Source organism: Caretta caretta, chromosome 5 (genome assembly GCF_965140235.1).
Source record: "Caretta caretta isolate rCarCar2 chromosome 5, rCarCar1.hap1, whole genome shotgun sequence".
NCBI classification, from domain to species: Eukaryota; Metazoa; Chordata; order Testudines; family Cheloniidae; genus Caretta; species Caretta caretta.
Genome location: NC_134210.1, coordinates 60,729,944 through 60,740,141, shown reverse-complemented (window position 1 = coordinate 60,740,141; position 10,198 = coordinate 60,729,944). Strand labels below are relative to the sequence as shown.

The following is a 10,198-nucleotide window of genomic DNA, read 5'->3' as shown; positions in this document are numbered from 1 at the left end:
TTATTTGCTCAGTAATCTGTTTTGATCTGCTTGCTATCCCTTATAATCACTTAAAATTTACCTTTTGTAGTTAATAAACTTTTTTGTTTATTCTAAAACCATTTTGTGTAATTCATAACTGGGCATGGGGGGAAGCTGTGCATATATTCCTCCACACTGAGGGAGGGGCAGACTTCCTGAGCTTACACTGCATAGCTCTCTGTGCAGTACAAGACAATATAATTTTGGGTTTGCATCCCAAAGGACGTGTGCACTTGAGTGCTGGGCAATCCCTGAGCTGAGTCTTCCCATAAAGAGCTGATCTCAGTGTCTGTGTATCTTTCTGCAGTTGGGTGTGTCCCTACTTGTGTGTGTGGGCTGGAGAAGGCTTGAGGGCCTGGCACAGCAGGACAGCCTGAGGGAGCCCAGGCTGGTGGAACAGATGGGCTCAGTGGGACCCCATTATATCAGGTGGCACCCCAGAGTGAGGGGAGCAACCCGTCACAGTTAGGTTTTGGTTTTCTTTTGTTTTCTGGTGTGGCTTTGGCTGTTGCTTTGGATTAGACCCCTCCAAACTGCTGATCTGCCCAAAAAGGATGATGACAACTTCAGTTGTGGTAATTTAAGTATTATTTGATCCACCTACTGTGAGTGGCATATGTAACTTTTTTGTTTTATTTTAGTTTTTGTAACTAAAAAGCCTCCCCATATGGTGATAAGCACTATAAAGTTAATTAAATCTAAGTATCTCTCCATCCTCTATGAAAAAGCTATTTTGTGACTTGACTTAGCAGTATTTCTCAATGAAACTCAAAAGATATCCCTAAGATTTCTATAGCAACAATCTTCCTTTTCTCAAGTGGGAAGAATGTTAATGTCATAAATGCTGTGCCTTTTTAAGGGTACTGGAGTTTCAGTTCCATTACCAAAAGGTCCACTGAAACTTCATGTGGCCTTGCAAAAATAAACTGTGTAATCATACAATGGAATTTAACATTTCAAGAGCTGATGTGAGTCAAGGTACAAGTAATTTGTTTGTAACACCACTGACATCACTGTGTAAAGTTTACATTTTAAACCCATATATCTATACTGTAATTGGCAGAGCTTAGAAAATGAAGATCTGTGATATGAGCTGCTTTCCATCTTGTTACGTTTAGTCAAAATTTTTCATATGCGTGACCTAACTAGTTTTAGCATTTCCTTTGAATAAATATTGCACTTAGAAGGATCTGCTTGTAATTTACAGTAGTTTCTAAATGACTTTATGCAAGGCATGCTCTTTCACAGGGGCCTAGATGCTGAAATCTGTATATCTATGTCACAGTTACAGGCCAAACTGCATGTAAACAGTTTTAGTTTCTAGTTTTTAGTTTAGTCCCTTTTAGTTTCTCTAAACTGCATCCTCCTGACAGGTCTCTGGGTGGACCCACATGGTACTACCGTGTTTGGCCTGTATCTCTGGGGGGAAGTCCCTATTACCCTAATTTACAACCATGTTAACATGAAAGGCCCAACTGTGTTTGGGACCTGTAAGACTTTTCCTCCAGGGACCTGTGACAGCAGTAAAGTGTCTCAAAACCAGCTTCTTCAAAACAAACCCAACAGTTTCACCCAACAGTACACTGTATGTAGAGCAAAGGGTTAAAACAAACATGATCTATATACATGGGTCTTACCTACACCACAATCTTTACTTGCAAGCTTTTGTAAGTTCCCTTCAGCCCAGTATTTCTGGGTTGGGAGAGACATCCTGACTGCTGCAGTTCGTGTCTCTTTCTCTCCCCGTGGGCAGCTGCTGACAACCTACTCAACCCTTCTTTTTCCCTAGGCCAGCATCTTTAAAGGATTAGTATTTGATCCTCTGCTCAGACCTGGGAAGAGTAAATCTGGACAGCCTAGCAGGAGCCAGGCAGGGGGTATTTACCAGTCAATACTTCATTGTTTCACCAAGGGCCCTTGGTGTTCTGTGGACTATCATTTGCCACTGTTTTGCTTCCTCTTTGTTTTCCCTCAACAGCCTCCTTTCTTTTAGCTCCGTACAGTCAGGCAGGCTAACATCAAACAGGTCAATTGAGGTGGTGGTGCATATATTTATATAAAATACAGAAATCCTTATTCTCCACACCACAGAACAGGTGTAACTAATCTTAAAATGAAGTTTGACAAGTTTATGAATGGGAATATATGAGGGGGTTGCCTGCAATAGCAGGGGACTCCACTTGATGAGACCATTTCTAGTCCAGAGAGTAGTCTGTTTCCCCTTGCTGCCATCTCACGTGTCTCCACACAGACCAGGACACACCCACAGTGAATTGAGAGACTAGTTCAATTTCCTTTCAAGTCTCTCTCTGCTGAGAATGCCAGAACGGATGTTAATTAGTGCTATTTGTTGCAGTTGTATTTGTTACATGGAAATGATACTAGCACTAGAGTGAGACCACCAACTGATTTCATTAATAGCTCATTTGCAGAATAATGACTTTTGGTCACTACAGACTTATGTCAGAATCATCCTAGTAATGTAAAAGTGAAGTTTCATATCCACTATCAATCCTATGACCTATTTCGAGACCCACTTTTTAGATTTTTCTAAGCACAAAAAATATTTGAAACTAAGAAGTCTTGTTTTGCTTAAACAGTACTGTGGATTTCACACTGGGTCAGACCAAAGGTCCATTTAGCCCAGTATCCTGTCTTCTGACAGTGGCCAATGCCAGGTGCCCTAGAGGAAATGAACAGAATAGGTAATCAAGTGATCCATTCCCTGTCGCTCATTCCCAGCTTCTGGCAAACAGAGGCTAGTGACATCATCCCTGCCCAGCCTGGCCAATAGACACTGATGGACCAATCATCCATGAATTTATCTAGTTCTTTTTTTTAACCCTTTTATAGTCTTGGCCTCCACAGCATCCTCTGGCAAAGAGTTCCACAGGTTGACTGTATGTTATGTGAAGAAATACTTCCTTTTGCTTGTTTTAAACCTGCTGCCTATTAATTTCATTTGGTGACCCCTAGTTCTTGTGTTATGAGGAGTAAATAACACTTCCTTATTTACTTTCTCCACGAGTCATGATTTTATAGACCTCAATCATATCCCCCTTTAGCTGTCTCTTTTCCAAGCTGAAAAGTCCCATTCTTATTAATCCCTCCTCATACAGAAGCTGTTCCATACCCCTAATAATTTTTGTTGACCTTTTCTGAAACTTTCCCAATTCCGATATATCTTTTTTGAGATGAGGCAACCACATCTCCATGCAGTCTTCAAGATGTGGGCATACAATGGGTTTATATAGAGGCAATATGATATTTTCTGTCTTATTATCTATCCCTTTCTTAATGAAGCCCAACATTCTACTCGTTTTTTGACTGCCGCTGCACACCGAGTGGATGTTTTCAGAGAACTATCCACAAAGACTCCAAGATCTCTTTCCTGAGTGGTAACAGCTAATTTAGACCTCACCATTTTATATGTATAATTGGGATTACTTTGCATTTATCAACACTGAATTTCATCTGCCACTTTGTTGCCCAGTCACCCAGTTTTGAGAGATCCTTTTGTAGTTCTCTGTGGTCTACCTGGGACTTAACTATCTTGAGTAGTTTTGTATCATGTGCAAATTTTGCCACCTCACTGTTTACCCTTGCTTCCAGATCATTTATGAGTATGTTAAATAGGACTGGGCCCAGTACAGACCTCTGGGGGACATCACTATTTACCTCTGTCCATTCTGAAAACTGATCATTTATTCCTACCCTTTGTTTCCTATCTTTTAACCAGTTACCAAGCCATGAGAGGGCCTTCCTTCTTACCTCATGAGAGCTTACTTTGCCCAAGAGCCTTTGGTGAGGGACCTTGTCAAAGGCTTTCTGAAAATCTACGCATACTATATACCACTGGATCCCCCTTGTCCACATGCTTGTTGACCCCTCAAAGAATTCTAGTAGATTAGAGGCATCATTTCCCTTTACAAAAACCATGTTGACTCTTCTCTGAACAAATTATTTTAATCTATCTGACAATTTTGTTCTTTACTATAGTTTCAATCAGTTTGCCCGGTACTGAAGTCAGGCTTACTGGCTTGTAATTGTCAGGATCAACTCTGGAGCCCTTTTTAAGGCTCCTTCCATCATGAAGACCGATGGAAAAAATTCATTTAGTTTCTCCGCATTGGCCTTATTGTCCTTGAGTGCTCCTTTAGCATCTCGATCATGGTTGTTTAGTAGGCTTCCTGCTTCTGATGTACTTCAAAAAAAATTTTACTATTGCTTTTTGAGTCTTTGGCTAACTGTTCCTCAAATTCTTTTTTGGCCTTCCTAAGTAAATTTTTACACTTCATTTGCCAGAGTTTATGCTCCTTTCTATTTTCCTTATTAGGATTTAACTTCCACTTTTTGAAGGATGCTTTTTTGCCTCTCACTGCTTCTTTTACTTTGTTGTTTAGTCATGGTGGCACTTTTTTTGGCTCTCTTACTATGTTTTTTAATTTGGGGTATATATTTAAGTTGAACCTCTATTATGGTGTCTAAAAAGTTTCCACACAGCTTGCAGGGATTTCACTTTTTGCACCGTACCTTTTAATTTCTATTTAACTAACCTCCTCATTTTTGTGTAGTCCCCCTTTCTGAAATTAAATGCTACAGTGTTGGGCTGCTGTGGTTTTCCCCACCACAGGGATGTTAAATTTAATTATATTATGGTCACGATTACCAAGTGGTCCAGCTATATTCACCTCTTGGACCAGATCCTGTGCTCCACTTAGGACTAAATCAAGAATTCCCTCTCCTCTTGTGGGTTGCAGGACTAGCTGCTCCAAGAAGCAGTCATTTAAGGTGTCAAGAAACTTTATCTTAACTTTAACAAGAATGAAAAGAATTCCTTGGATGTTTTAAAGATGCCAAAAAAGTCCTATTTCTCAGCAAAATTTAACATCTGCATAACATTTATCAGCACATTTTTTATATTATTTATCTGGATTTATATAGAAAACAAACCCTTTTCCATGGATGGCAGCCCTTAAGCCCCCTAGCAGAACAACTGACAAAAAAACTGTGTTGGCAACCTCATTGAGATTTCTTCCCCTTTAGTAAAAAGAACAGGAGTACTTATGGCACCTTAGAGACTAACAAATTTATTAGAGCATAAGCTTTCGCGGGCTACAGCCCACTTCATCGGCTGCATAGAATGGAACAGTTGACAAGAAGGTGTGAGGATACTTAACATAGGGAAATATATTCAATATGTGTAATAACCATGTCAACTGTCTAAATGGGCCATCTTGATTATCACTACAAACGTTTTTTTCTCCTGCTGATAACAGCTCATCTTAATTAATTAGCCTCTTACCGTTTGTATGGCAACTTCCACCTTCTCTGTATATCTTCTTACTATATGTTCCATTCTATGCATCCAATGAAGTGGGCTGTAGCCCACGAAAGCTTATGCTCTAATAAATTTGTTAGTCCCTAAGGTGCCACAAGTACTCCAGTTCTTTTTGCGGATACAGACTAACATGGCTGCTACTCTGAAACCTTCCCCTTTAGTCTTTTCTTATGGGTTTTCTCTTAACTGACCCCTGAGAGCCGTTCTCCCACGTGACACTGGAATACCTGAGCTAACAGGTCTGACGGAATGGATTGTGTATTCTTCCTCAACTCATCACCTGAGATATATGATAGGGCACAGTGTAGAAATCTAATAAATTCATGGGTCTGATTCTTGTTTGGAGTAAGGCCCCTTTGCACTTCCCTAGAAGTGCAAAGAGTCCAAAAAGTTTGTTAAACTGTTCGATTTCCTTACCCTCATTTTCAAGCCCCTTTGCACTGTGGTGCAAATAAATATCAGGCCCATATAAAATAAACTAAATTTAAAGTGCTTGATATTGGTATACTTAGAGACTAAGGGCCTGCTGCTGCAAAGTCCTAACCACTATGTGAGGTGCTCTCAACAGCCAATTATCTTGTTTGGGAACTGAGGGTGCTTAGTATGTAGGATGATCTCACACTAAAGCACAAATGCACATACCTCTGAAGGAAGGATTATAGTGTTCTACCACTGCTGAAGGATTGGAGGATTTAACTACAGCTTGTGAGAGTAATCTTGTTTGATTTTAATAGCCATCCTACTTGCTAAGGTCATGTTGCCCACCTCCTGTGAGTCAGCTGGAGGAGATAAAGTTTTAATTGTAAAGGGGGAAGTCTTAAAAAAAAAAAGGAAAAAAGAAAAGAAAAAGAGGAGCCTTCTATCATACCAAATACCCTGACTAATTGTAGAACCTACCTTGCTTTAATATATTTCAGCTTCTTCATACTGTTTGATGCTTTGACAATTAGATTGTAAAATGGGAGATCAGTATAAACAAAATCAATAAAAACAAACTAAAATCTAGTATGCCAAAGCATTTCCATAGAAACCCACTACAGTCTAAACAGAGATAATGGGGAAACCATAGGAACTGTAGAATAATGTTTGCATTCTGCAGTTATACTACTCTTTTTTCCCCAGTACGTTCACCCTTGGCTTACAGAAGATGCACGCACCTAGAAGAGAAAGTAATGGTAAATGGTTGATTTTGAACTGTCAAAAGCCAGGCTACACAAACTTCACATGGAAATTATAATCAGAATTTACCATACTGTGATTGGGTATTACAATAGGCATGGTAAGCCCACCTGCTGTTCTGTAGTAACCGGACAGAGAACTAGGTTAGTAGTAACTCATAGGCATAACAGCATGAGTTAAAGGCATTATGGAAATTGTCTAAGCTTTCCCAACCAGGTATAATCATCGGGTGTTTAGAATACCGGTCGCAGCCAGCAGACCATTCACTCTAGGATTCCCAGTGTGCTAAGACCACTGGGCTTGTCTACACATAGTAGCAATGCACACTACTGGAGTGTAATTTCTAAAGTGCACCAATGTTTTGCATATTGGTTGGTGCAGACCCTGTTAATGCACAGTAAAAAGCTCCCTCGTGCACTCAGTTTCCGTGTCCCAATCCACCTTTCCCTGGAGCAGCTCTCACAGTGGAAAGCCAGTTTTGCCCCTTTTGCCAATGGCACCTTCTCGCGCGGAGGAGACAAGAGCTGTGGCCGCAAAGGGACTGAGCCGCTACCAGGCGGCCCCACCCCTCACCCGCTGCGTGCAAACGGGGCCCCACCCCTCCCAGCGTCCCTAACGAAGCCCCGCCGCTCTCCCCGACCGCGGCCGCGGCTCAGAAGCGTCAGGGGCGACAAGCTGCACTTCCGGGTTCCTTGATGCGTCGGTGCGCGATGACGTCATATCCACCGACCCCGGAAGTGGAACTCGAAATTGGCAGCGGCGCCGTGAATCGCGGAGGGGAAACACACAGGAGCGGTGGCGCGTCTCCCGGTAACGGTGCCTCGCCCGGCCCGGCCCTTCCGGGACAAGGGGAACCAGGTACGTGGCGCTCCGTCGTGGGGTCGAGGGGAATGTGCTCCTGCCGCGTCCCGGCGCTGCTGCTGGAACCACAGATCGACAGTCCCCCCCTCCGCCCCCCGGTCAGTGACAGCGACTCCCCCGCGCGGGGCACCCGGTGCGCCGAGCCCGGTGCCAGATTGTTCAGTGGCCAGGGCCGCCCCTCACCAGAGAGAGCCTTGGCGTAGCCTGCCCTGGGGAGTCGGGCTCCAGTTCCCTCCGCCGCTCTGCACCCGGCGCCCCCGGCTGACAGTGTCACGCTGGGGGGGGGTGTCTCCTTCCATCTCCCAACAGAGCCAGCCCGGCTCCCTCTCCAAGATTGTCACATTGGCCAGAGCCTCCCCCGTACGCACCAGAGAGAGCCCCCTGCTCCGAATTCCCATCTCCCTCCCTACACACCGCCCCTCGCCCTGGAGGCTTCCCGAGCCCCATAGGGGAAGTCACAGTAGCCAGAGCTTTCCCAGAGAAGTCGAATGTCTAAGTGTCAAACTTATTCCCTGGAGAGGGCCCAGGCGCCTGGAATGATATGGTTCTTGGGTTGTATGTGTCCCTCAGACTTCCCCTGATGCTGGTGGGAGGCTTATTTGTTCTTACTTGCATTGTGGTAGCGCCCAGGGACCTGTTGTGTTAGTTACTGCACGAACATGTAACAAACATGTAATAGTCCCTGCTCTGAAGAAGTGGTATTTTTACCCATGAAAGCTGATGCCCAAATAAATCTGTTAGTCTTTAAGGTGCCACCAGACTCCTCGTTGGTCCTACCCTGAAGAGTTTATGATCCAAGTTTGTACAGAGATTAAGGATAGAATATGCTGCTTATGTGGTAGCTATACATAGGGGCCTGACACTGCAGATACTTAAGCATGTGAGCAATACTGTTAGTTTGTGGGGAACTCCTCACATTCTTAAACATTTGCAAGATTGAGCCTTTTGTAAAGGTAGCAAGGTATTAAAGCAATTTCACTCTGTGAGGAAAAATTGATGACAAGTTGTTCTACAGCCCAGGTTCTTTCTGCTCTCGCTTATATGCTAATTTCAGTAATTGCCCATATAAATCAAACAGTTGTGTGGTTAAAGTTTGGAAAATGATGTTCTCAAAGTGTTATTATTAGACTTAGGCTTTGTCTGCAAACAAAAGTTGTATTGCTTTAACTATACCAGAGTATTGAAAGCCACTCTTTTTCCCCAGCATGGTTATCGTTATACCAGTGTAAATGTGCTCTGTACTGGTATATTTGTTCCTGTACAGTAAGGATAATGAGTTATACTGTTGTAAGTTACATTTATACCATTATAGCTGCATCCACTTGAAGGGTTGTACTGGTTTAACTGTATTGGTAAAAAATCATACCATAACTGACATACCTGTACAAAAACTATGTGTAGACCAGGCCTTAAGAGTTAACACTCATTTGAGGTGAGTGGAGACAATTATCAACTTACGGAGCTGTTTAGTGTGTTTGCAGACTCAGAAAGATGACACAGCTTCAGTTTTCAATTGATTTATCCTTAGTTCATATTTGGAAGATTTTCTTCACAACCATAAGGGCTAGAGACTTTTTTTTTAAAGTGTCTTTGATTCTGTGGAACCTGTTTGTTATTATCATGGGGTCTGTTGTTTGACATTACTGGACATCTCTGCTCTTTCCCGTCCGGACAGAGTCAAAAAAGTCAGTCCCCAGTCATGGGTAGAGATGATGTGCAGATCCTCCCCTCCACCCATGGAGCAGTAAATGTAGCTTAACTCCCTTTTTTACCCACAGAACTGAAAGCAGAGTGTCAGAGCCTCTCTTCCCTTCTTTCTGCCCCCCTACACCCTCAGCAAGCGAGATTCACAATGGCCAGGGTCTCCCCATCTCTCTCTCTCTCTTTGAAGAGAGAGAACACAAGCGAGTCACAATTGCAGTGCCTCTCCTTGAGTAATACTGATTATTGTCTTCTCTTCTTCCTCCCCATTGAGTAATATGAATCATAGGGTCGATGCTGCTTCTTTACTCTCCCTGATGACAGTAATAATAATTTCTGAATGATTGCCCATCCCTTTTGCCCCCTACCAGTAAATATTGGCCTATGCCTTCCTCCAGTGCTACTCCTTCCCCCCCCAGTGAGTAATAATAGCTATTGTCCTTTTTTCCCTTCAGAGTAATACTTGTCAGTATTCAGGGTTATTGTTCCCTGTCCCCCAAAGGAGTAATAATGGCAACACCTCTTCCACATGCAGAGGTTTTTAATGGCGAATGTTACTTTCTTCACTCCATCCCCTATAGTACTGTAGGTTTGTATTGTAGTTTGTTTTGTAAATACATGCTTTTATACATTGATGAAATAAATAAATAATTCTGAGTTTTTTCTTTAACTTCAGAAAGAGGTACTAAGTGTATCCCTCCAAAGTCTTGCTGTACTAGAGGGTTGCACTTGTACCTTTTTTCAGTCCACACTAACCATCTTATGTCAAAATGTCTACACAAATGTTCCATTACTGTTGCAATATCTGCATTGTGCATCATGCAGTTTTCAGCCCAGGTCCCTGAAGCAGGGATTTTTAGAATTAGCTAGCCCTATCTTGAAAGATGATACATTATTTTTCTCAAAATATAGAGTATGAAGTAACATTTCTCATTGTACATGTTATTTTTTATTTTGTAAAATTACTTGGCAGTTGTATTGTTATAAAATAGAAAGTTCATAGGCATAAAATCACACAAGCTGAGGTAACTCAAAACAAGAAAGTAATCAAACAAGCACAGGAGACACCTGACATTGTGCACTGGTTGACAAAGG

General features: G+C 42.4%; 1 protein-coding gene across 7 annotated transcripts in view; it reads left to right on the top strand.

Annotated features, from left to right (window-relative positions):
• Positions 1–7,246: 7,246 nt before the first annotated feature.
• Positions 7,247–10,198, top strand: part of ARB2A (ARB2 cotranscriptional regulator A) — a 363,334-nt gene continuing 360,382 nt past the window's right edge. For 6 of the 7 annotated variants that reach the window (XM_075128571.1, XM_048851080.2, XM_048851082.2 and 3 more), the window contains exon 1: positions 7,247–7,399. The gene's annotated coding sequence lies outside the window, so the exon portion shown is untranslated. Of the gene's footprint in view, positions 7,400–7,478; positions 7,501–10,198 lie in introns of those variants that run through there. The other variant, XM_048851078.2, reaches the window with a different exon arrangement.